Here is a 27,555-nt window from a genome sequence, read left to right as displayed (position 1 = left end):
TGAAGGCTTAAGGGACCATTGTATGAATTTACAAGCCATAAAAATGGCATTGGCACATAGAAATATGAAGATGTGCCTAAACCCACCTACCACCCTATGGATCCACGGCTTGCACATCCCGTCTCTCTGGCTGACGTACTGATCGCCCGCCTGCTCGCCCGCTCGTTTTGTCAATCGGCTTAGGTATACAGAGTTCTTTCCCAGTCTAAGATTGGACCAGACTGAGGGTTACCATAGTAGGATCGACAGCTTGCAGAGGGGGACCCGGCCAATCCTCGGCTTGCGCATCCCGCCCCTCTGGCCGGCTGAGCACCCGTACACTCGTTCCGTGGGTTGATTTAGGCATACGGAGTTCATTCCCAGTCAAAGCATACGAAGTTCATTCCCAGTCTAAAATCGGACCAGACCGAGGGTTGCGACAGGACATGCTGGGCTCGGGCATGTGCTGGTGCCACATTTTTCTTCGTCGGGGCACCATCACCGGAGCATCGCCGGAGAACCTGACCGGCAGCATTGGGGTTCTAACGTTCGGGGGGGCCGGGGGTGTGCGCACATGATGTGCGATGGGTGCTGGTACTTGGCCCTTATATTGGCCTCCTATCCCTCATCAAACCTCGAGAACTCACACCCCCTTAAGGAGCATTTGAGATTTTACAGGTTTGCTGCCAGTAGCCATTCAAGTGTATGAAATGGGGACACTTTTTTCAAATCGTCACAAAATCTTGTTCACTTCGAGTTTTTAGCTGAAGTTTTTTGTGCATGCCAACAAAAATACAAGGATCACGTCTACCATGTTTGGGGCCAAAAATCCTTCCGAAAAAATTTTAAAAAATCCCGAACCGTAAAAAGTTTCAAAAATCATGAAAAATAGAAAACGAGTCGTCTTGCCATGAAACTTCATGTGAAGGCTTAAGGGACCATTGTATGAATTTACATGCCATAAAAATAGCATTGACATGCAGAAATATGAATATGTACCTAAACCCACCTATCACCCTATCGATCCATAGCCTGCGCAACCCGTCTCTCTGGACGACGTAGTGCCCACCTGCCCGCCACCCCGCTCGTTTCGTCGGTTGGGTTAGGCATACGGAGTTCATTCCCAGTCTAAGATCGGACCAAATGGAGCATTTCGGTAGTAGGATCGGTAGCACGCAGAGGGGGTCTCAGTCGATCCCGCGCTTGCGCATCCCGCCCCTCTGGCCAGCTGAGCGTCTGAATGCTCATTTCGTGGGTTGACATAGGCATACGGAGTTCATTCCCTATCTAAGCATACAGAGTTCATTCCCAGTCTAAGATTGGATCGGATCGAGGGTTACGACAGCACATGCTGGGCTCGGGCATGTGCTGGTGCCACATTTTTCTTCGTCGGGGCACTATCACCGGAGCATCACCGGAGAACCTGACCAACGGCATTGGGGTTCCGGCGATCGAGGGGTCGGGGGGGTGTGCGCAAATGATATGTGAAGGGTGCTGGTAATTGGCCCTTATATTGGCCCCCTCTCCCTCATCAAACCTTGAGAACTCACACCCCTTTAAAAAGCATTTGAGGTTTTACAGGTTGCTGCCAGTAGCCATTAAAGTGTCTAAAATGGGGACACTTTTTTTGAATGGTCACAAAATCTTGTACACTTCGAGTTTTTAGCTGAATTTTTTTATGCATGCCAACAAAAAATACAATGATCATGTCTACCAACTTTGGGGCAAAAAATCCTTAGGAAAAAATTTTAAAAAATCCCGAACCGTAAAAAGTTTCAAAAATCATGAAAAATAGAAAACGAGTCGTCTTGCCATGAAACTTCACGTGAAGGCTTAAGGGACCATTGTATGAATTTACAAGCCATAAAAATGTCATTTGGCATGCAAAAATATAAAGATGTGCCTAAACCCACCTACCACCCTATCGATGCACGGCTTACGCATCCCGTCTCTCTGGTCGGCGTAGTGCCTGCCCGCCCGTCCGCTCGTTTTGTCGATTGGGTTAGGCATACGGAGTTCATTCCCAGTCTAAGATCGGACTAAATGGAGCATTCCGATAGTAGGATCGATAGCACGTAGGGGGGTCTCGGCCGATCCCGGGCTTGCGCATCCCGCCCCTCTGGCCAGCTGAGCGTCTGAACGCTCATTTCGTGGGTTGACTTAGGCATACAGAGTTCATTCCCTATCTAAGCATACAGAGTTCATTCCTAGTCTAAGATTGGATCAGCTTGAGGGTTGCGATAGCACATGCTGGGCTCGGGCATGTGCTCGTGCCGCATTTTGCTTCGTCGGGCCACCATCACCGGAGCATCACCGGAGAACCTGACTGACGGCATTGGGGTTCCGGCGATCGGGGGGGCCGGGGGGTGTGCGCACATGATTTGCGATGGGTGCTGGTACATGGCCCTTATATTGGCCCACTATCCCTCATCAAACCTCGAGAAGTCACACCCCCTTAAAGAGCATTTGAGATTTTACAGGTTTGCTGCCAGTAGCCATTAAAGTGTCTGAAATGGGGACACTTTTTTCAAGTGGTCACAAAATCTTGTACACTTCGAGTTTTTAGCTGAATTGTTTTGTGCAAGCCAACAAAAATACATGGATCATGTCTACCAAGTTTGCGACCAAAAGTCCTTCAGAAAAAATTTTCAAAAATCTCGAACCGCAAAAAGTTTTGAAAATCATGAAAGATAGAAAACGAGTCGTCTTGCCATGAAACTTCACGTGAAGGCTTAAGGGACCATTGTATGAATTTACAAGCCATAAAAATGGCATTTGCACGCAGAAATATGAAGAAGTGCCTAAACCTACCTACCACTCTATCGATCCATGGCTTGCGCATCCCGTCTCTTTGGCCGGCGTAGTGCCCGCCCATTCGTTTCGTCGGTTGGCTTAGGCATACAGAGTTCATTCCATGTCTAAGATTAGACCAGACCGAGGGTTGCGACAGCAGGATCGGCAGGACATAGAAGGGGACCCGACTGACCCCCAACTTGCGCATCTCACCCCTCTGGCTAGCTGAGTGCCCGCACGCTCGTTCCATGGGTTGTCTTAGGCATACGGAGTTCAATCCCAGTCTAAGCATACAGAGTTCATTCCCAGTCTAAGATCAGACCGGACCGAGGGTTATGACAACAGCTGCTAGGCTCGGGCATGTGCTGGTGCCGCATTTTTCTTCGTTGGGGCACCATCGCCTGAGCATCATCGGAGAACCTGACCGGCGGCATTGGGGTTCCGACGATCAGGGGGGCCGGGGGGGTGTGCGCACATGATGTGCGATGGGTGCTGGTACATGGCCCTTATGTTGGCCCGCTATTCCTCATCAAACCTCGAGAACTCACACCCCCTTAAAGAGCATTTGAGATTTTACAGGTTTGCTACCAATAGCCAGTAAAGTGTCTGAAATGGGGACACTTTTTTCAAATGGTAACAAATCTTGTACACTTCGAGTTTTTAGCTGAATTTTTTTATGCATGCCAACAAAAATACAAGGATCACTTCTACCAAGTTTTGGGCCAAAACTCCTTCCGAAAAAATTTTAAAAAATCTTGAACCACAAAAAGTTTCGAAAATCATGAAAAATAGAAAACGAGTCGTCTTGCTATGAAACTTCACGTGAAGGCTTAAAGGACCATTGTATGAATTTACAAGCCATAAAAATGGCATTGGCATGTAGAAATATGAGGATGTGCCTAAACCCACCTACCAGCCTATCGATCCACGGCTTGCACATCCCGTCTCTCTGGCCGGCGTAGTGCCCGCTCGCCCGTCCGCCCGTTTCGTCAGTTGTCTTAGGCATACGAAGTTCATTCCCAGTATAAGATTAGGCCAGATTGATGGTTACGGCAGCTGGATCGACAGCTAACAGAGGGGGACTCGGCCGATCCCCGGCTTGCGCATCCCGCCCCTCTGGCCAGCTGAGCACCCGCACGGTCGTTTCATGGGTTGACTTAGGCATACGGAGTTCATTCCCAGTCTAAGCATACGAAGTGCATTTCCAGTCTAAGATCGGATCAAACCGAGGGTTGCGGCAGCACATGTTGGGCTCGGGCATGTGTTGGTGCCGCATTTTTCTTCGTCGGGGCACCATCGCCGGAGCATCATCGGAGAACCTAACCGGAGCTATAGGGTTCCAGCGATAGGGGGGCCGAAGGGGGCTATGCCCACATGATGTGCAAAGGGTGCTGGTAGTTGGCCCTTATATTGGCCCCTATCCCTCATCAAACCTCGAGAACTCGCACCCCCTTAAAGAGCATTTGAGATTTTACAGGTTTGCTGACGGTAGCCGTTAAAGTGTCTGAAATGGGGACACTTTTTTCAAATGGTCACAAAATCTTGTACACTTTGAGTTTTTACCTGAATTTTTTTGTGCATGCCAACATAAATACAAGGATCACATCTACCAAGTTTGGGGCCAAAACTCATTCCGAAAAAATTTAAAAAAATCCTAAACCATAAAAAGTTTTGAAAATCGTGAAAAATAGAAAACGAGTCGTCTTGCCATGAAACTTCACGTTAAGGCTTAACGGACCATTGTATGAATTTACAAGCCATAAAAATGACATTGGCATGCAAAAATATGAAGATGTGCCTAAACCCACCTACCACCCTATCGATCCACGGCTTGCGCATCCCGTCTCTCTGGCCGGTGTAGTGCCCGCCCTCCCGCCCGCCCGCTCGTTTCGTCGATTGGCTTAGGCATACATAGTTTATTCCCAGACTAAGATCGATCCGAACTGAGGGTTGCGGCAGCAGGATCGGCAGCATGCAGAGGGGGACCCGACCGATCCCTGGCTTGCGTATCCCGCCCCTCTGGCCGGCTGAGTACCTGCACGCTCATTTCGTGGGTTAACTTAGGCATACGAAGTTCATACCCAGTCTAAGATCGGATCGGACCGAGGGTTGCGGCAGCACATACTGGGCTTGGGCATGTGCTGGTGCCATATTTTTCTTCACTGGGGCACCATCACCGGAGCATCGTCGGAGAACCTGACCGGTAGCATTGGGGTTCCGGTGATCGGGGGGGCTGAGGGGGGTGTGCGCACATGATGTGCGATGGGTACTAGTACTTGGCCCTTATATTGGCCCCCTATCCCTCATCAAGCCTCGAGAACTCACACCCCCTTAAAGAGCATTTGAGATGTTACAGGTTTGTTGCCAGTAGCCATTAAAGTGTCTGAAATGGGGACACTTTTTTCAAATGGTCTCAAAATCTTGTACACTTCGAGTTTTTAGCTGAATTTTTTTGTGCATGCCAACAAAAATACAAGGATCACGTCCACCAAGGTTGGGGCCAAAACTCCTTTCAAAAAAATTTTAAAAGACCCCGAACCGTAAAAAGTTTCAAAAATCATGAAAAATAGAAAACGAGTCGTCTTGCCATGAAACTTCACGTGAAGGCTTAAGGGACCATTGTATGAATTTACATGCCATAAAAATGGCATTGGCATGCAAAAATATGAAGATGTGTCTCAACCCACCTACCACCGTATCGATTCACGGCTTGCGCATCCCGTCTCTCTGGTCGGCATAGTGCCCACTCGCCCGCCCGCTCGTTTTGCCAGTTGGCTTAGGCATACAGAGTTCATTCCCAGTCTAATATCGAACCAAACTGAGGGTTCCAGCTGCAGGATCGACAGCACGTAGAGGGGCACCCAGTTGATCCTCGGCTTGCGCATCCCACCACTCTGGCCGGCTTAGCGCCCGCACGCTCGTTTCATTGGTTGACTTAGGCATACAGAGTTCATTCCCAGTCTAAGATCAGACTGGACTGAGGGTTACGGCAGCACTTGCTAGGCTTGGGCATGTGCTGGTGTGACATTTTTCTTCGTCAGGGCACCATCGTCGGAGCATCGCCAGAGAACCTGACCGACGGCATTGGGGTTCCGACGATCGGGGGGGTCGGGGTGGAGGAGTGCACACATGATGTGCAATGGGTGCTGGTACTTGGCCCTTATATTGGCCCCCTATTCCTCATCAAACCTCGAGAACTCACACCCCTTTAAAGAGCATTTGAGATTTTACAAGTTTGCTGCCAGTAGCCATTAAAGTGTCTGAAATGGGGACACTTTTTTCAAATGGTCACAAAATCTTGTACACTTCGAGTTTTTAGCTGAATTGTTTTGTGCATGCCAATAAAAATACAAGGATCACGTTTACCAAGTTTGGTCCCAAAACTCCTTCCGAAAAATTTTTAAAAAATCTCAAACCTTAAAAAGTTTCAAAAATTGTGATAAATAGAAAACAAGTCGTCTTGCCATGAAACTGCACGTGAAGGCTTAAGGGACCATTGTATGAATTTACAAGCCATAAAAATGGCATTGGCAGAAAAAAATATGAAGATGTGCCTAAGCCAACCTACCACCCTATCGATCCACGGTTGCGCATCCCGTCTCTCTTGCTGGCGTAGTGCCCGTCCGCCCGCCCGTTCGATTCGTCGGTTGGCTTAGGCATACGGAGTTCATTCCCAGTCTATGATAGGACCGGATCGAGGGTTGTGGCAGCAGGATTGGCTGCACGTAGAGGGGGACCCGACCAAACCCTGGCTTGCGCATCCCGCCCCTCTGGTCGGTTGGGTACCCGTACGCTCATTTCGTGGGTTAACTTAGGCATACGGAGTTCATTCCTAGTCTAAGCATACGGAGTTCATTCCCAGTCTAAGATCGAACCGGACCGAGGGTTGCGGTAGCACATGCTGGGCTCCGGCGTGTGTTGGTGCTGTATTTTTCTTCACTGGGGCACCATCGCTGGAGCATCGCCAGAGAACCTGACCGGCGGCATTGGGGTTCCGGTGATCGGGGGGGCCGGGGGGTGTGTGCACATGATGTGCGATGAGTGCTGGTACTTGGCCCTTATATTGGCCCCCTATCCCTCCTCAAACCTTGAGAACTCACACCCTTTTAAAGAGCATTTGAGATTTTACAGGTTTGCTGCCAGTAGCCATTAAAGTGTCTGAAATGGGGACACTTTTTTCAAATGGTCCCAAAATCTTGTACACTTCGAGTTTTTAGCTGAATTGTTTTGTGCATGCCAATAAAATTACAAGGATCACGTCTACCAAGTTTGGGGCCAAAACTCCTTTCGAAAAAATTTTAAAAATTCTCGAACCGTAAAAAGTTTTGAAAATTATGAAAAATAGAAACGAGTCGTCTTGCCATGAAACTTCATGTGAAGGCTTAAAGGACCATTGTATGAATTTACAAGCCATAAAAATGGAATTGGCATGCAGAAATATGAAGATGTGCCTAAACCCACCTACCACCCTATCGATCTACAGCTTGCGCATCCCGTCTTTCTGGCCGGCGTGGTGCTCACCCGCTCGTTCGGCCGCTCGTTTCGTCGGTTGGCTTAGGCATACGGAGTTCATTCCCAATCTAAGATTAGACTGGACTGAGGGTTGCGGTAGCAGGTTCTGTAGCCCGTAGAGGTGGACCTGGTCGATCCCTGGCTTGTGCATCCCGCCCCTTTGGCCGACTGAGCGCCCGCACGCCCGTTTCGTGGGTTGCCTTAGGCATACAGAGTTCATTCGCAGTCTAAGCATACGGAGTTCTTTCCCCGTCTAAGATCATACCAAATCGATGGTTGCGGCAGCACATGCTGGGGTCGGGCATATGCTGGTGCCACTTTTTTTTTCGTCGGGGCACCATCGCCGAAGCATCACCGGGGAACCTAACCGGCGGCATTGGGGTTCCGTCGATCGGGGGGCCAGGGGGTGTGCGCGCATGATGTGCGATGGGTGCTGGTACTTGGCCCTTATATTGGCCCCCAATCCCTCATCAAACCTCGAGAACTCACACCCCCTTAAATAGCATTTGAGATTTTACAGGTTTGCTGCCAGTAGCCATTAAAGTATCTGAAAGGGGGACACTTTTTTCAAATGGTCACAAAATCTCGTACACTTCGATTTTTTAGCTGAATTTTTTTGTGCAAGCCAAAAAAAATACAAGGATCACGTCTACCAAGTTTGGGGGAAAAAATCCTTCCGAAAAAATTTTAAAAAATCTCGAACCGCAAAAAGTTTTGAAAATCGTGAAAAATAGAAAACGAGTCGTCTTGCCATGAAACTTCATGTGAAGGCTTAAGGGACCATTGTATGAATTTAAAAGCCATAAAAATGGCATTGGCACACAGAAATATGAAGATGTGCCTAAACCCACCGACCACCCTATCGATCCACAGCTTGCGCATCAAATCTCTCTCGTCGGCGTAGTGCCCGCCCGCCCGCCCGCCCGCTCGTTTCGTCGGTTGGCTTAGGCATACGGAGTTCATTTCCAGTCTAAGATTGGACCAAACTGAGGGTTGTGGCAGCATGCAGAGGGGGACCCGACCGATCCACAGCTTACGCATCCCGCCCCTATTGCCGGTTGAGCGCCCGCACGCTCATTTCATGGGTTGACTTAGGCATACGGAGTTCATTCCCAGTCTAAGCATACGGAGTTCATTCCCAGTCTAAGATCAGACCAGACTGAGGGTTGCGGCAGCACATGGTGGGCTCGGGCATGTGCTGATGCAGCATTTTTCTTCGTCGGGGCACCATCGTCGAAGCATCACCGGAGAACCTGACCGGCGGCATTGGGGTTCCGGCGATCGGGGGGGCCGAGGCGGTGTGCGCACATGATGTGTGGTGGCTGCTGGTGCTTGGCCCTTATATTAGCCCCTTATCCCTCATCAAACCTCAAGAACCCACACCCCCTTAAGGAGCATTTGAGATTTTATAGGTTTGCTGCCAGTAGCCATTAAAGCGTCTAAAATGGGGACACTTTTTTCAAATGGTCACTAAATCTTGTACACTTTGAGTTTTTAGGTGAAATTTTTTGTGCCTACCAACAAAAATACAAGTATCACGTCTACCAAGTTTGGGCCCAAAAATCCTTCCAAAAAAATTTAAAAAAATCCTGATCCGTAAAAAGTTTCGAAAATAATGAAAAATAGAAAACGAGTCGTCTTGCCATGAAACTTCATGTGAAGGCTTAAGGGACCATTGTATGAATTCACAAGCCATAAAAATGGCATTGGCATGCAGAAATATGAAGATGTGCCTAAACCCACCAACCACCCATCGATCCACGGCTTGCGCATCCCGTCTCTCTGGCCAGCATAGTGCCCGCCCGTCCGCCCGCTCATTTCATCGGTTCGCTTAGGCGTATAGAGTTCATTCCCAGTCTAAGATCAGACGGATAGAGGGTTGCAGCAGTAGGATTGATATCACGTAGAGGGGGACCCGACCGATCCCCGGTTTGCGCACCCCACCCCTCTGGCCGGCTGAGCACCCGCACGCTCATTTCGTGGGTTCACTTAGGCATACGGAGTTCATTCCCAGTCTAAGCATACGGAGTTCATTCCTAGTCCAAGATCGGACTGGACCGAGGGTTACGGCAGCACATGCTAGGCTCGAGTATGTGTTGGTGCCGCATTTTTCTTCGCCAGGGCACCATCACCAGAGCATCACCGGAGAACCTGTCCGATGGCATTGGGGTTCCGGTGATCGGGGGGGCCGGGGGGGTGTGCGCACATGATGTACGATGGGTGGTGCTACATGGCCCTTATATTGGCCCCCTATCCCTCATCAAACCTTGAGAACTCACACTCCCTTAAAGAGCATTTGAGATTTTACAGGTTTACTGCCAGTAGCCATTAAAGTGTCTAAAATGGGGACACTTTTTTCAAATGGTCACAAAATCTGGTACACTTTGAGTTTTTAGCTGAATGTTTTTTGTGCATCAAACAAAAATACAAGGATCACGTCTACCAAGTTTGGGGCCAAAACTCCTTCCGAAAAATATTAAAAAATCTTGAACCGTAAAAAGTTTCGAAAATCATGAAAAATAGAATACGAGTCACCTTGCCATTAAACTTCACGTGAAGGCTTAAGGGCCCATTGTATGAATTTACAAGCCATAAAAATGGCATTGGCATGCAAAAATATGAAGATGTGCCTAAACCCACCTACCACCCTATCGATCCACGGCTTGCGCATCCCGTCTCTCTAGCCGGCATAGTGCCCGCCCGCCTGCCCGCTCGCTCGTTTCGTCGGTTGGCTTAGGCATACGGAGTTCATTCTAGTCTAAGATCAAATAGGATTGAGGGTTGCACCAGCAGGATCGGCAGCACCCAAAAAGAGACCCGACCAATCCCTGGCTTGCACAGCCCGCCCCTCTGGCCGGCTGAGCACCTGCACGCTCGTTTCCTGGGTTGACTTGGGCATACGGAGTTCATTCCTAGTCTAAGCATACAGAGTTCATTCCCAGTCTAAGATCAAACCAGACTGAATGTTGCGACAGCACATGCTGGGCTCGGGCATGTGTTGGTGCCGTATTTTTCTTCGTCGGGGCACCATCGTCGGAGCATCACCGAAGAACCCGACCGGCGGCATTGGGGTTTCGGCGATCGGGGGGTGTGCACACAAGATGTGCAATGGGTGCTGGTACTTGGCCCTTATATTGGCCCCCTATCCCTCATCAAACCTCGAGAACTCACACCGCCTTAAAGAGCATTTGAGATTTTACAGGTTTGCTGCGAGTAACCATTAAAGTGTCCGAAATAGGGACACTTTTTTCATATGGTCACAAAATCTTGTACACTTCTAGTTTTTAGCTGAATTCTTTTGTGCATGCCAAAAAAAATACAAGGATCACGTCTACCATGTTTGGGGCCAAAACTTCTTCCGAAAAAATTTTAAAAAATCTCAAACCATAAAAAGTTTTGAAAATCGTGAAAAATAGAAAACGAGTCGTCTTGCCATGAAACTTCACGTGAAGGCTTAACGGACCATTGTATGAATTTACAAGCCATAAAAATGGCATTGGCACATAGAAATATGAAGATGTGCCTAAACCCACCTACCACCCTATCGATCCACGGCTTGCGCATCCCGTCTCTCTGGTCGGCGTAGTGCCCGCCCGTCCGCCCGCCCACTCGTTTCGTCGGTTGGCTTAGGCATACAGAGTTCATTCCCAGTCTAAGATCAGACCAGACTAAGGGTTGCGACAGTAGGATCGGCAGCACGGAGAGGGGGACCCGATCGATCCCCGGCTTGCGCATCTCGCACCTCTGGCTGGCTAAGCACCCGCACGCTTGTTTCATGGGTTCACTTAGGCATACGAAGTTCATTCCCAATCTAAGCATACGGAGTTCATTCACAGCCTAAGATCAGACCGGACTGAGGGTTACGACAGCACATGCTAGGCTCGGGTATGTGTTGATGTCACATTTTTTTTCGTCGGGGTACCATCGTCGGAGCATCACCGGAGAACCTGTTTGGCGGCATTAGGGTTCCAGCGATCGGAAGGATCGAGGGGGTGTGCGCACGTGCGATGGTTGCTGGTACTTGGCCCTTATATTGGCCCCCTATCCCTCATCAAACCTTGAGAACTCACACCCCCTTAAAGAGTATTTTTGTTTGATGCACAGAAAAATTCAGCTAAAAACTCGAAGTGTATAAGATTTTGTGACCATTTGAAAAAAGTGTCCCCATTTCAGACATTTTAATGGCTACTGGCAGCAAACCTATAAAATCTCAAATGCTCTTTATGGGAGTGTGAGTTCTCGAGGCTTGATGAGGGATAGGGGGCCAATATAAGCTCCAAGTACCAACATCCATCGTACATCATGTGCGTAAACCCCCCCGACCCCCCCAATCATCGGAACCCCAATGGTGTCGATCAGGTTCTTCGGTGATGCTTCAGTAATTATGCCCCGACGAAGAAAAATATGGCACCAGCACATGCCCGAGCCCAGCATATGCTGTCGTAACCCTCGGATCAATCCGATCTTAGACTAGGAATGAACTCCATATGCCTAGAAATAAACTTGGTATGCCTAAGTCAACCCATGAAATCAGCGTGTGGGCGCTCAATAGGCCAGAGGGGCGGGATGCGTAAGTAGGGGATCGGTCGGGTCCCCCTCAGCGTGCTACCGATCCTGCTACTGCAACCCTCGGTCTGGTCTGATCTTAGACTAGGAATGAACTCTGTATGCCTAAGCCAACCGACGAAATGAGCGGGTGGGTGGGTAGACAGGCACTACGTCGACCAAAGAGACAGGATGTGTAAGCCGTGGATCGATAGGGTAGTAGGTGTGTTTAGGGACACCTACATATTTCTACGTGCCAATGCCATTTTTATGCCTTGTAAATTCATACAATGGTCCCTTAAGCCTTCATGTGAAGTTTCATGGCAAGACGACTTGTTTTCTATTTTTCATGATTTTCAAATCTTTTTACGGTTCGGGATTTTTTAAAATTTTTTCAGAAGGAGTTTTGGGGCCAAACTTGTTAGACGTGATCCTTGTATTTTTATTGGCATGCACAAAAAAATTCAGCTAAATACTCGAAGTGTACAAGATTTTGTGACCATTTGAAAAAAGTGTCCCCATTTTAGACACTTTAATGGCTACTGGCAGCAAACCTGTAAAATCTCAAATGCTCTTTAAGGGGGTGTGAGTTCTCAAGGTTTAATGAGGGATAGGGGGCCAATATAAGGGCCAAGTACCAGCACCCATCACACATCATATGCGCACACCCACCCCGACCCCACCGATTGTCGAAACCCAAATGCCGCCGGTCAGGTTCTCTGGTGATGGTCCGGCGATGGTGTCCCGACGAAGAAAAATGCGACACCAACACATGCCCGAGCCCAACATGTGCTGCCGCAACCCTCGGTTCAGTTCGATCTTAGACTGGGAATGAACTCCATATGCTTAGACTGGGAATGATCTCCGTATGCCTAAGTCAACCCATGAAATGAGCGTGCGGGTGCTCAGCAGGCCAGAGGGGCAGGATGCGCAAGCGGGGATCGATCGGGTACCCGTCTGTATGCTACCAATCCTGCTATGAGGACCCTCAGTCCGTTCCGATCTTAGACTAGGAATGAACTCCGTATGCCTAAGCCAACCGACGAAACGAGCTAGCGGGCTGGCGCTCGGGCACTACGTCGACCAGATAGACGGGATGCGCAAGCCGTGGATCGATAGGGTGGTAGGTGGGTTTAGGGAAATCTTCATATTTCTGCATGCCAATGCCATTTTTATGGCTTGTAAATTCATACATTGGTCCCTTAAGCCTTCACGTGAAGTTTCATGGCAAGACGACTCGTTTTCTATTTTTCACGATTTTTGAAACTTTTTGAGGTTGGGGATTTTTTAAAATTTTTTCAGAAGGTGTTTTGGCCCCAAACTTGGTAGACGTGATCCTTGTATTTTTGTTGGCAAGCACAAAAAAATTCAGCTAAAAACTCGAAGTATACAAGATTTTGTAACCATTTGAAAAAAGTGTCCCCATTTTAGACACTTTAATGGCTACTGGCTGCAAACCTGTAAAATCTCAAATGCCACAACCCTCGGTCTGGTCTGATCTTAGACTAAGAATGAACTCTGTATGCCTAAGCCAACCGATGAAATGAGCACACGGGCAGGCAGGCGGGCACTATGCTGGCCAGAGAGATGGGATGCGTAAGTCGTGGATCGATAGAGTGGTATGTGGGTTTAGGCACATCTTCATATTTCTGCATGCCAATGCCATTTTTATGGCTTGTAAATTCATACAATGGTCCTTTAAGCCTTCACGTGAAGTTTCATGGCAGGACGACTTGTTCTCTATTTTTCATGATTTTCCAAACTTTTTGTGGTTTGGCATTTTTTAAAATTTTTTCGGAAGGAGTTTTCGCCCCAAACTTGGTAAATATGATCCTTGTATTTTTGTTGGCATGCACAAAAAAATTCAGCTAGAAACTCGAAGTGTACAAGATTTTGTGACCATTTGAAAAAAGTGTCCTCATTTCGGGCACTTTAGTGGCTGCTGGCAGCAAACCTATAAAATCTCAAATGCTCTTTAAGGGGGTGTGAGTTCTCAAGGTTTGATGAGGGATAGGGGGCCAATATAAGGGCCAAGTACCAGCACCCATCGCACATCATGTGTGCACACCCACCTCGACCCCACTGATCGTCGGAACCCCAATGCCGTCGGTCAGGTTCTCCAGCGATGCTCCGACGATGGTGCCCTGACGAAGAAAAATATGGCATCAGCACATGCCCGAGCGCAGCATGTGCTACCGAGACCCTCGGTCTGGTCTGATCTTAGACTGGGAATGAACTCTGTGTGCTTAGACTGGGAATGAACTCCGTATGCCTAAGTAAACCCATTAAATAAGCGTGCGGGCGCTTAGCCGGCCAGAAGGGCGGGATGCGCAAGCCGGGGATCGGCCGGGTCCCCCTCTACGTGCTACCGATCATTCTACTACAACCCTTGGTCTGATCTGATCTTAGACTGGGAATGTACTCCGTATGCCTAAGCCAACCGATGAAACGAGCGTACGGGGGGGCAGGCGGGTGGGCACTATGCCGGCCAGAGAGATGGGATGCGCAAGCCATGAATCGATAGGGTGGTAGGTGGGTTTAGGCACATCTTCATATTTCTATGTGCCAATGCCATTTTTATGGCTTGTAAATTCATACAATGGTCCCTTAAGCCTTCTCGTGAAGTTTCATGGCAAGACAACTCATTTTCTATTTTTCACGATATTCAAAAATTTTTGCGGTTCAGAATTTTTTAAAATTTTTTTGAAAGGTTTTTGGCCCCAAACTTGGTAGACATGATCCTTGTATTCTTGTTGGCATGCATAAAAAAATTCAGCTAAAAACTAGAAGTGTACAAGATTTTGTGACCATTTGAAAAAAGTGTCCCCATTTAAGACACTTTAATGGCTGCTGGCAGCAAACCTGTAAAGTCTCAAATGCTCTTTAAGGGGGTGTGAGTTCTCGAGGTTTGATGAGGGATTGGGGGCCAATATAAGGGCCAAGTACCAGTACCCATCGCACATCATGTGCGCACACCCCCCAGGCCCCCCAATTGTCGAAACCCCAATGCCGTCGGACAGGTTCTCCGGTAATGCTCCGACGATGGTGCCCCGACGAAAAAAAATACGGCACCAGCACATGCTCGAGCCCAGCATGTGCTGCTGTAACCCTCGATCCGGTCTGATCTTAGACTTGGAATGAACTCCCGATCTTAGACTGGGAATGAACTCCGTATGCCTAAGTCAACCCATGAAATGAGCGTGCGGGCGCTCAGCCAGCTAGAGGCGTGGGATGCGCAAGCCGAGGATCAGCTGGGTCCCCCTCTGCTTGCTACCGATCCTGCTGTCACAAACCTCGGTCTGGTCTAACCTTAGACTTGGAATGAACTTCGTATGCCTAAGCCAACTGATGAAACGAGCGGGCGGGAGGGCGGGCGGGCGGGCACTATGTCAGCCAAAGAGACGGGATGCGCAAGCCTTGGATCGATAGGGTGGTAGGTGGGTTTAGGCACATCTTTATATTTCTACGTGCCAATGCCATTTTTATGGCTTTTAAATTCATCCAATGGTCCCTTAAGCCTTCACGTAAAGTTTCATTGCAAGACGACTCATTTTTTATTTTTCATGATTTTTGAAACTTTTTATGGTTCGGGATTTTTTTAAATTTTTTTGGAAGGATTTTTGGCCCCAAACTTGGTAGAGGTGATCCCTGTATTTTTTTTGGCATGCACAAAAAAATTCAGCTAAAAACTCAAAGTGTACAAGATTTTGTGACCATTTGGAAAAAGTGCCCCCATTTTCAAAGGCTTTAATGGCTACTGGCAACAAACCTGTAAAATCTCATATGCTCTTTAAGGTGGTGTGAGTTCTCAAGGTTTGATGAGGGATAGCGGGCCAATATAAGGGCCAAGTACCACCACCCATCACACATTATGTGCGCACACCCCCCTGGCCCCCCGATTGTCGGAACCCCAATGCCGCCGGTCAGGTTCTCCGGCGATGGTGCCCCGACGAAGAAAAATGCGGCACCACCACATGCCTGAGCCCAGCATGTGCTGCCGCAACCCTTGCTCCAGTCCGATCTTAGACTGGGAATGAACTCCATATGCTTCAACTGGGAATGAACTCCGTATGCCTAAGTCAACCCATGAAACGAGCGTGCGAGCACTTAGCCGGCCAGAGGGGCAGGATGCGCAAGCCGGGGATCAGCCGGGTCCCCCTCTGCATGCTGCCGATCCTGCTGTCGCAACCCTCGATCCAATCTTAGACTGGGACTGAACTCCGTATGCCTAAGCCAACCGACGAAATGAGCGGGCGGATGGGTAGGTGGGCACTACGCCGGCCAGAGAGACGGAATGCGAAAGCCGTGGATCGATAGGGTGGTAGGTGGGTTTAGGCACATCTTCATATTTTTGCATGCCAATGCCATTTTTATGGCTTGTAAATTCATAGAACGGTCCCTTAAGCCTTCTCGTGAAGTTTCATGGCAAGACGACTCATTTTCTATTTTTCACGATTTTTGAAACGTTTTAAGGTTTGCGACTTTTTAAAATTTTTTCGGAAGGAGTTTTGGCCCTAAACTTGGTAGACGCAATCCTTGTATTTTTTTTCACATGCACAAAAAAACTCAACTAAAAACTCGAAGTGTACAAGATTTTGTGACCATTTGAAAAAAGTGTCCCCATTTCAGACACTTTAATGGCTACTGGCAGTAAACCTGTAAAATCTCAAATGCTCTTTAAGGGGGTGTGAGTTCTGGAGGTTTGATGAGGGATAGGGGGCCAATATAAGGGCCAAGTACCAGCACCCATTGCACATCATGTGCGCACACCCCCCAGCCCCCCGATCGTCGTAACCCCAATGCCGCCGGTTAGGTTCTCCGGTGATGGTGCCCCGGTGAAGAAATATACGGCACCAGCACATGCCCGAGCCCAGCTTGTGCTACCGTAACCCTTGCTCCAGTCCGATCTTAGACTGGGAATGAACTCTGTATTTCTAAGCCAACCGATGAAACGAGCGGGTGGACGAGCGGGCACTACGCCGGCCAAAAGAGACGAGATGCGCAAGCCATGGATCGATAGGGTGGTAGGTGGGTTTAGGCACATCTTCATATTTCTGCATGCCAATGCCATTTTTATGGCTTGTAAATTCATACAATGGTCCCTTAAGCCTTGACGTGAAGTTTCATGGCAAGACGACTCGTTTTCTATTTTTCATGATTTTTAAAACTTTTTACGGTTTGGGATTTTTTAAAATTTTTTCGAAAGGATTTTTGGCCCCAAACTTGGTAGACGTGATACTTCTATTTTGTTTGGCATCCACAAAAAAATTCAGCTAAAAACTCAAAGTGTACAAGATTTTGTGACCATTTGAAAAAAGTGTCCCCATTTCAGACACTTTAATGGCTACTGGCAGCAAACCTATAAAATCTCAAATGCTCTTCAAGGGGGTTTGAGTTCTCAAGGTTTGATGAAGGATAGGGGGCCAATATAAGAGCCAAGTACCAGCACCCATCGCACATCATGTGCGCACACCCCCCGGCCCCTCGATCGCCGGAACCCCAATATCGTCAGTCAGGTTTTCCGGCGATGCTCTGACGATGGTGCCCCGGTGAAGAAAAATGTGGCGCCAGCACATGCCTGTGCCCAGCATGTGCTGCCGTAATCCTCGGTCCGGTCTGATCTTAGATTGGGAATGAACTCCATATGCTTAGACTGGGAATGAACTCCGTATGCCTAAGTCAACCCACGAAATGAGCGTACGGGCGCTCAGCCAACCAGAGGGGTGGGATGCGCAAGCCAGGGATCGGTCGGGTCCCCCTCTACGTGCTACCGATTCTGCTGCCACAACCCTCAGTTCAGTCTAACTTAGACTAGGAATGAACTCTGTATGCCTAAGCCAACCGACGAAACGAGCGGGCGGGTAGGCGGACGGGCACTACGTCGGCCAGATGACTCGTTTTCTATTTTTCATAACTTTCAAAACTCTTTACGGTTCGGGATTTTTTAAAATTCTTTCAGAAGGAGTTTTGGCCCCAAACTTGGTAGACGTGATCCTTGTATTTTTGTTGGCATGCACAAAAAAATTCAGCTAAAAAATCGAAGTGTACAAGATTTTGTGACCATTAGAAAAAAGTTTCCCCATTTCAAACACTTTAATGGCTACTGGCAGCAAACCTGTAAAATCTCAAATGCTCTTTAAGAGGGTGTGAGTTCTCGAGGTTTGATGAGGGATAGGGGGCCAATATAAGGGCCAAGTACTAGCACCCATCGCACATCATGTGCGCACACCCGCCCCGGCCCCCCCGATCACTGGAACCCCAATGCCGTTGGTTAGGTTCTCCGGCGATTCTCCGGCGATTATGCCTCGACGAAGAAAAATGTGGCACCAGCACATGCTCGAGCCTAGCATGTGCTGTCGCAACCCTCGGTCCGGTCTGATCTTAGACTGGGAATGAACTCCGTATGCTTAGACTGGGAATGAACTCTGTATGCCTAAATCAACCCACGAAACTAGCGTGTGGGTGCTCAACCGGCCAGAGGGGTCGGATGTGCAAGCCGGGGAACGGTCGGGCCCCCCTCTGCATGCTGCTGATCCTGCTGTTGCAACCCTCAGTCCGGTCCGATCTTAGACTGGGAATGAACTCCGTAAGCCTAAGCCAACTGACGAAATGAGCAGGCGGCCGGGCACTACGCCGGCTAGAGAGACGGGATGCGCAAGCCATGGATCGATAGAGTGGCAGGTGGGTTTAGGCACATCTTCATATTTCTGCATGCCAATGCCATTTTTATGGCTTGTAAATTCATACAATGGTCCTTTAAGCCTTCACGTGAAGTTTGATGGCAAGACAACTCGTTTTCTATTTTTTATGATTTTAAAAACTTTTTGCGGTTCAGGATTTTTTCAAATTTTTTCGGAAGGAGTTTTTGCCCCGAACTTGGTAGACGTGATCCTTGTATTTTTGTTGACATGCCCAAAAATATTAAGCTAAAAACTCGAAGTGTACAAGATTTTGTGACCATTTGAAAAAAGTATCCCCATTTCAAACACTTTAATGGCTACTGGCAGCAAACCTGTAAAATCTCAAATGCTCTTTGAGGGGGTGTGAGTTATCGAGGTTTGATGAGGGATAGGGGGCCAATATAGGGGCCAAGTACCAGCACCCATTGCACATCATGTGCGCACACCCCCCCGACCCCCACGATTGTCGGAACCCCAATACCACCAGTCAGGTTCTCCAACGATGCTCCGACGATGATGCCTCGGTGAAGAAAAATGCAGCACCAGCACATGCCCGAGCCAGGCATATGCTGCCGCAACCCTCGATCATGTTCGATCTTAGACGGGGAATGAACTCCGTTTGCTTAGACTGGGACTGAACTCCGTATGCCTACGTCAACCCACGAAATGAGCGTACGAGTGCTCAGCCGACCAGAGGGGCGGGATGTGCAAGCCGGGGATCGACCGGGTCCCCCTCTACGTGTTGCCGATGCTGCTGCCGCAACCTTCGGTCCAGTCTGATCTTAGACTGGGAATGAACTCCGTATGCCTACATCAACACACAAAACGAGCGAGCGGGCGGGCGAGCGGGCACTGCACTGGCTAGAGAGACGGGATACGCAAGCCGTGGATCGATAGGGTGGTAGGTGGGTTTAGGCACATCTTCATATTTCTGTGTGCCAATGCCATTTTGTGGCTTGTAAATTCATACAATGGTCCCTTAAGCCTTCATGTGAAGTTTCATGGCAAGGCGACTCGTTTTCTATTTTTTACGATTTTGGAAACTTTTTACGGTTCGAGATTTTTTTAAATTTTTTCGGAAGGAGTTTTGGCCCCAAACTTGGTAGACATGATCGTTGTATTTTTGTTGGCATGCAAAAAACAATTCAGCTAAAAACTCAAAGTGCACAAGATTTTGTGACCATTTGAAAAAAGTGTCCCCATTTCAGACACTTTAATGGCTACTGGCAGCAAACCTGTAAAATCTCAAATGCTCTTTAAGGGGGTGTGAGTTCTCGAGGTTTGATGAGGGATAGAGGGCCAATATAAGGGCCAAGTACCAGCACCCATCGCACATCATGTGCGCACACCCACGTCGACCTCCCCGATCGCCAGAACCCCAATGCCGTTGGTCAGCTTCTCCGGCGATGCTCCATCGATGGTGCCCCGATGAAGAAAAATATGGCACCAGCACATGCCTGAGCCCAGCATGTGCTGTCGCAACCCTCGGTCCAGTCTGATCTTAGACTGTGAATGAACTCCTTATGGCTAAGCCAATCGACGAACCGAGTAGGCGGGCGGGCGGGCACTACGTCAGCCAGAAAGACAGGATGCGCAAGCCGTGGATCGATAGGTGGTAGGTGGGTTTAGGTACATCTTCATATTTCTGCATGCCAATGCCATTTTTATGGCTTGTAAATTCACACAATGGTCCCTTAAGCCTTCACATGAAGTTTCATGGCAAGACGACTCGTTTTTTCTTTTTCACAATTTTTGAAACTTTTTGCGGTTTGAGATTTTTTAAAATTTTTTCAGAAGGAGTTTTGGCCCCAAACTTGGTAGAGGTGATCGCTGTATTTTTGTTGGCATGCACAAAAAAATTCAACTAAACACTCGAAGTGTACAAGATTTTGTGACCATTTGAAAAAAGTGTCCCCATTTCAGACACTTTAATGGCTACTGGCAGCAAACCTATAAAATCTCAAATACTCTTTAAGGGGGAGTGAGTTCTCGAGTTTTAAGGAGGGATAGGGGGCCAATATAAGGTCCAAGTACCAGCACCCATCACAGATCATGTCCGCACACCCCCCCGGCCCCCCCGATTGTTGGAACCCCAATGCTACCGGTCAGGTTCTCTGGTGATGCTCCGGCGATGGTGCCCCGACGAAGAAAAATGCGGCACCAGCACATGCCCAAGCCCAGCATGTGCTATCGCAACCCTCGGTCTTGTCCAATCTTAGACTGGGAATGAATTCTGTATGCTTATAATGGGAATGAACTCCGTATGCCTAAGTTAACCCACGAAACGAGCGTACGGGCGTTCAGCCGGCCAGAGGGGCGGGAAGCATAAGCCGTGGATCGGTCGGGTCCCCCTCTATGTTGCGGCTGATCCTACTGTCGCAACCCTCGGTCTGGTCCGATCTTAGACTGGGAATGAACTCTGTATGCCTAAGCCAACCGACGAATCGAGCGGGCGGGCGGGCGTGCAGGCACCACGTCGGCCGGAGAGACGGGATGCGCAAGCCGTGGATTGATAGGGTGGTAGGTGGGTTTAGGTACATCTTCATATTTCTGCGTGCCAATGCCATTTTTATGGCTTGTAGATTCATACAATGTTCCTTGAAGCCTTCACGTGAAGTTTCATGGCAAGACGACTCATTTTCTATTTTTCTCAATTTTTGAAAGTTTTTGCGGTTCATGATTTTTTGTTGGCATGCACAAAAAAATTCAGCTAAAAACTCGAACTGCACAAGATTTTGTGACCATTTGAAAAAAGTGTCCCCATTCCAGACACTTTAACGGCTACTGGCAGCAAACCTGTAAAATCTCAAATGCTCTTTAAGGGGGTGTGAGTTCTCGAGGTTTGATGAGGGATAGGGGGCCAATATAAGGGCCAGGTACCAGCACCCATCGCACATCATGTGTGCACACCCCCCGGCCCCCCGATCGCCGGAGCCCCAATGCCACCGGTTAGGTTCTCCAACGATGCTCCGACGATGGTGCCCCGACGAAGAAAAATGCAGCACCTGTACATGCTCGAACCTAGCATGTGCTACCACAACCCTCGGTCCGATCCGATCTTAGACTGGGAATGAACTCCGTATGCTTAGACTGGGAATGTACTCCGTATGCCTAAGTCAACCCACGAAATGAGCGTGCGGGTGCTCAGTCGGCCAGAGGGGCGAGATGCGTAAGTCGGGGATCGATCGGGTCCCTCTCTACATGCTGCTGATCCTGCTAGTGCAACCCTCAGTCCGATCTGATCTTAGACTGGGAATGAACTCCGTATGCCTAAGCCAACCGACGAAACCAGCGGATGGGCGGACGGGCGGGGACTGTGCCGACCAGAGAGACGGGATGCGCGAGCCGTGGATCGATAGGGTGGTAGGTGGGTTTAGGCACATCTTCATATTTCTGCATGCCAATGCCATTTTTATGGCTTGTAAATTCATACAATGGTCCTTTAAGCCTTCACGTGAAGTTTGATGGCAAGACAACTCGTTTTCTATTTTTCATGATTTTCAAAACTTTTTGCGGTTCAGGATTTTTTCAAATTTTTTCGGAAGGAGTTTTTGCCCCAAACTTGGTAGACGTGATCCTTGTATTTTGGTTGACATGCCCAAAAAAATTAAGCTAAAAACTCGAAGTGTACAAGATTTTGTGACCATTTGAAAAAAGTATCCCCATTTCAAACACTTTAATGGCTGCTGGCAGTAAACCTGTAAAATCTCAAATGCTCTTTAAGGGGGTGTGAGTTATCGAGGTTTGATGAGGGATAGGGGGCCAATATAGGGGCCAAGTACCAGCACCCATTGCACATCATGTGCGCACACCCGCCCGGCCCCCACGATCGTCGGAACCCCAATACCGCCAGTCAGGTTCTCCGACGATGCTCCGGCGATGATGCCTCGGCGAAGAAAAATGTAGCACCAGCACATGGCCGAGCCCAGCATGTGCTGCCGCAACCCTCGGTCCGATTCGATCTTAGACTGGGAATGAACTCCGTTTGCTTAGACTGGGACTGAACTCTGTATGCCTAAGTCAACCCACGAAATGAGCGTACGGGTTCTCAGCCGACCAGAGGGGCGGGATGTGTAAGCCGGGGATCGGCCGGGTCCCCCTATACGTGCTGCCGATGCTGCTGTCGCAACCCTCGGTCCAGTCTGATCTTAGACTGGGAATGAACTCCGTATGCCTACGTCAACCCACGAAACGAGCGAGCGGGCGGGTGAGCGGGCATTGCACTGACCAGAGAGACGAGATACGCAAGCCGTGGATCGATAGGGTGGTAGGTGGGTTTACGCACATCTTCATATTTCTGCGTGCCAATGCCATTTTTGTGGCTTGTAAATTCATACAATGGTCCTTTAAGCCTTCATGTGAAGTTTCATGGCAAGGTGACTCGTTTTCTATTTTTCACGATTTTGGAAACTTTTTACGGTTCAAGATTTTTTAAAATTTTTTCGGAAGGAGTTTTGGCCCCAAACTTCGTAGACGTGATCGTTGTACTTTTGTTGGCATGCAGAAAACAATTCAGCTAAAAACTCAAAGTGCACAAGATTTTGTGACCATTTGAAAAAAGTGTCCCCATTTCAGACACTTTAATGGCTACTGGCAGCAAACCTGTAAAATCTCAAATGCTCTTTAAGGGGGTGTGAGTTCTCAAGGTTTGATGAGGGATAGGGGGCCAATATAAGGCCAAGTACCAGCACCCATCGCACATCATGTGCGCACACCCACGTCGACCTCCCCAATCGCCAGAACCCCAATGCCGTTGGTCAGCTTCTCCGGCGATGCTCCATCGATGGTGCCCCGATGAAGAAAAATATGGCACCAGCACATGCCTGAGCCCAGCATGTGCTGCCGCAACCCTCGGTCTAGTCTGATTTTAGACTGTGAATGAACTCCTTATGCCTAAGCCAATCGACGAAACGAGTAGGCGGGCAGGCGGGCGGGCACTACGTGGGCCAGAAAGACAGGATGCGCAAGCCGTGGATCGATAGGTGGTAGGTGGGTTTAGGTACATCTTCATATTTCTGCATGCCAATGCCATTTTTATGGCTTGTAAATTCACACAATGGTCCCTTAAGCCTTCACATGAAGTTTCATGGCAAGACGACTCATTTTTTCTTTTTCACAATTTTTGAAACTTTTTGCGGTTTGAGATTTTTTAAAAGTTTTTCAGAAGGAGTTTTGGCCCCAAACTTGGTAGAGGTGATCGCTGTATTTTTGTTGGCATGCACAAAAAAATTCAGCTAAACACTCGAAGTGTACAAGATTTTGTGACCATTTGAAAAAAGTGTCCCCATTTCAGACACTTTAATGGCTACTGGCAGCAAACCTATAAAATCTCAAATACTCTTTAAGGGGGAGTGAGTTCTCGAGTTTTGAGGAGGGATAGGGGGCCAATATAAGGGCCAAGTACTAGCACCCATCACAGATCATGTCCGCACACCCCCCCCGGCCCCTCCGATCGTCGGAACCCCAATGCTGCCGGTCAGGTTCTCTGGTGATGCTCCGACGATGGTGCCCCGACGAAGAAAAATGCGGCACCAGCACATGCCCAAGCCCAGCATGTGCTGTCGCAACCCTCGGTCCTGTCCAATCTTAGATTGGGAATGAACTCCGTATGCTTATAATGGGAATGAACTCCGTCTGCCTAAGTTAACCCACAAAACGAGCGTGCGGGCTTTCAGCCGGCCAGAGGGGCGGGATGCACAAGCCAGGGATCGATCGAGTCCCCCTCTACGTGCTGCCGATCCTGCTACCGCAACCCTCGGTCCAATCCGATCTTAGACTGGGAATGAACTCCATATGCCTAAGCCAATCGACGAAACGAGCGGGCGGGCGAGCACTGTGCCGGCCAGAGAGATGGGATGTTCAAGCCGTGAATCGATAGGGTGGTAGGTGGGTTTAGGCACATCTTCATATTTCTGCACGGCAATGCCATTTTTATGGCTTGTAAATTCATAGAATGGTCCCTTAAGCCTTCACGTGAAGTTTCATGGCAAGACGAAAGACGACTTGTTTTTTATGTTCCACGATTTTTGAAACCTTTTGCTGTTCGGGATTTTTTAAAATTTTTTTGGAAGGAGTTTTGGCCCAAACTTGGTAGACGTGATCCTTGTATTTTTGTTGGCATGCACAAAAAAATTCAGCTAAAAACTCAATGTGTACAAGATTTTGTGACCATTTGAAAAAAGTGTCCCCATTTCAGACACTTTAATTGCTACTGGCAGCAAACCTGTAAAATCTCAAATGCTCTTTAAGGGGGTGTGAGTTCTCGAGGTTTGATGAGGGGTAGGGGGCCAATATAAGGGCCAAGTACCAGCACCCATCGCACATCATGTGCGCGCACACCCCCTCGCCACCCCCCCGATCGTCGAAACGACAATGCCGTCGGTCAGGTTCTCCGACGATGCTCCGACGATGGTGCCCCGGTGAAGAAAAATGCGGCACCAACACATGCTCGAGCCCAGCATGTGCTGCCGCAACCTTCGGTCCGGTTCGATCTTAGATTGGGAATGAGCTCCGTATGCTTAGACTGGGAATGAACTCCGTATGCCTAAGTCAACCCACGAAACGAGCGTGCGGGAGCTCAACCGGCCAGAGGGGCGGGATGCGCAAGTCGGGGATCGATCGGGTCCCCCTCTGGGTGCTGCTGATCCTATTGCTGCAACCCTTGAACCGATCGATCTTAGACTGGGAATGAACTCCGTATGCCCAAGCCAACTGACGGCATGATAGTAGACAGGCGGGCGGCCGGGCACTATGTAGGCCAGAGAGACGGGATGCGCAAGCCGTGGATCGATAGGATGGTAGGTGGGTTTAGGCACTTCTTCATATTTCTACGTGCCAATGCCATTTTTATGGCTTGTAAAGTCATACGATGGTCCCTTAAGCCTTCACGTGAAGTTTCATGGCAAGACGATTCGTTTTCTATTTTTCTCAATTTTTGAAACATTTTGCGGCTCAGGATTTTTTAAAATTTTTTCAGAAGGAGTTTTGGCCCCAAACTTGGTAGACGTGATCCTTGTATTTTTGTTGGCATGCACAAAAAACTTCAGCTAAAAACTCAAAGTGTACAAGATTTTGTGACCATTTGAAAAAAGTGTCCCCATTTCAGACACTTTAATGGCTACTGGCAGTAAACCTGTAAAATCTCAAATGCTCTTTAAGGGGGTGTGAGTTCTCGAGGTTTGATGAGGGATAGGGGGCCAATATAAGGGCCAAGTACCAGCACCCATCGCACATCATGTGCGCACACCCCCCGGCCCCCCATCGCCGAAACCCCAATGCCGTCGGTCAGGTTCTCCGACGACGCTCCGACGATGGTGCCCCGACGAAGAAAAATATGGCATCAACACATGCCCGAACCCAGAATGTGCTATCGCAACCCTCGGTCTGGTCCGATCTTAGGCTGGGAAAGAACTCCGTATGCTTAGACTGGGAATGAACTCCGTATGCTTAGACTGGGAATGAACTTCGTATGCCTAAGGCAACCCATGAAATGAGCGTACGGGTGCTCAGTCGGCCAGAGGGGCGGGATGCGCAAGCAGGGGATCGGTCGAGTCCCCCTCTACGTGCTGGCAATCCTACTACCACAACCTTTGGTCCAGTCCGATCTTAGACTGGGAATGAACTCCGTATACCTAAGCCAACCGACGAAACGAGCGGGCGGGCGGGCAATACGCCGGCCAGAGAGACGGGATGCGCAAGCCGTGGATCGATAGGGTGGTAGGTGGGTTTAGGCACATCTTCATATTTCTGTGTGCCAATGCCATTTTTATGGCTCATAAATTCATACAATGGTCCCTTAAGCCTTCACGTGAAGTTTCATGGTAAGACGACTCATTTTTTATTTTCAATGATTTTTGAAACATTTTACGGTTCGGGATTTTTTAAAATTTTTTCGGAAGGAGTTTTGGCCCCAAACTTGGTAGACGTGATCCTTTTATTTTTTTTTGGCATGCACAAAAAAATTCATCTAGAAACTCAAAGTGTATAAGATTTTGTGACCATTTGAAAAAAGTGTCCCCATTTCAAACAATTTAATGGCTACCGGCAGCAAACCTGTAAAATCTCAAATGCTCTTTAAGGGGGTGTGAGGTCTCGAGGTTTGATGAGGGATAGGGGGCCAATATAAGGGCCAAGTACCAGCACCCATCCCACATCATGTGCGCATACCCCCCGGCCCCCCCGAACGCCGAAACCCCAATGCCGCCGGTCAGGTTCTCCGGTGATGCTCCAGCGATGGTGCCCCGACGAAGAAAAATGCGGCACCAACAAATGCCCGAGCCCAGTGTGTGGTACTGCAACCCTCGGTCCGGTCCGATCTTAGGCTGGGAATGAACTCCGTATGCTTAGTCTGGGAATTAACTTCGTATGCCTAAGTCAACCCACAAAACAAGCGTATGGGTGCTCAGCCGGCCAGAGGGGCGGGATGCGTAGGCCAGGGATCAGCCAGGTCCCCCTCTGCATGCTGTTGATCCTGCTACTGCAACCCTCGATCTAGTCCAATCTTAGACTGGGAATGAACTCCGTCTGGCTAAGCCAACCGACGAAACGAGCGAGCGGGAGAGCACTACGCCGGCCAGAGAGACGGGATGCGCAAGCTGTGCATCGATAGGGTGGTAGGTGGGTTTAGGCAGATCTTCATATTTCTATGTGCCAATTCCATTTTTATGGCTTGTAAATTCATACAATGGTCCCTTAAGCCTTCACGTGAAGTTTCATGGCAAGACGACTCATTTTCGATTTTTCACGATTTTTGAAACTTTTTACGGTTCAGGATTTTTTAAAATTTTTTTGGAAGGATTTTTCAACCCAAACTTGGTAGAGGCGATCCTTGTATCCTTCTTGGCATTCATAGAAAAATTCAGCCAAAAACTCGAAGTGTACAAGATTTTGTGACCATTTGAAAAAAGTGTCCCCATTTCAGACACTTTAATGGCTACTGGTAGCAAACTTGTAAAATCTCAATTGCTCTTTAAGGGGGTGTGAGTTCTTGAGGTTTGATGAGGGATAGGGTGCCAATATAAGGCCCAAGTACCAGCACCCATCGCAC

This window comes from Durio zibethinus, chromosome 5 (genome assembly GCF_047325235.1).
Source record: "Durio zibethinus cultivar Kanyao isolate XHJ-2024 chromosome 5, ASM4732523v1, whole genome shotgun sequence".
Lineage (NCBI taxonomy): Eukaryota > Viridiplantae > Streptophyta > Magnoliopsida > Malvales > Malvaceae > Durio > Durio zibethinus.
Note: the sequence above shows the minus strand (reverse complement) of the source record.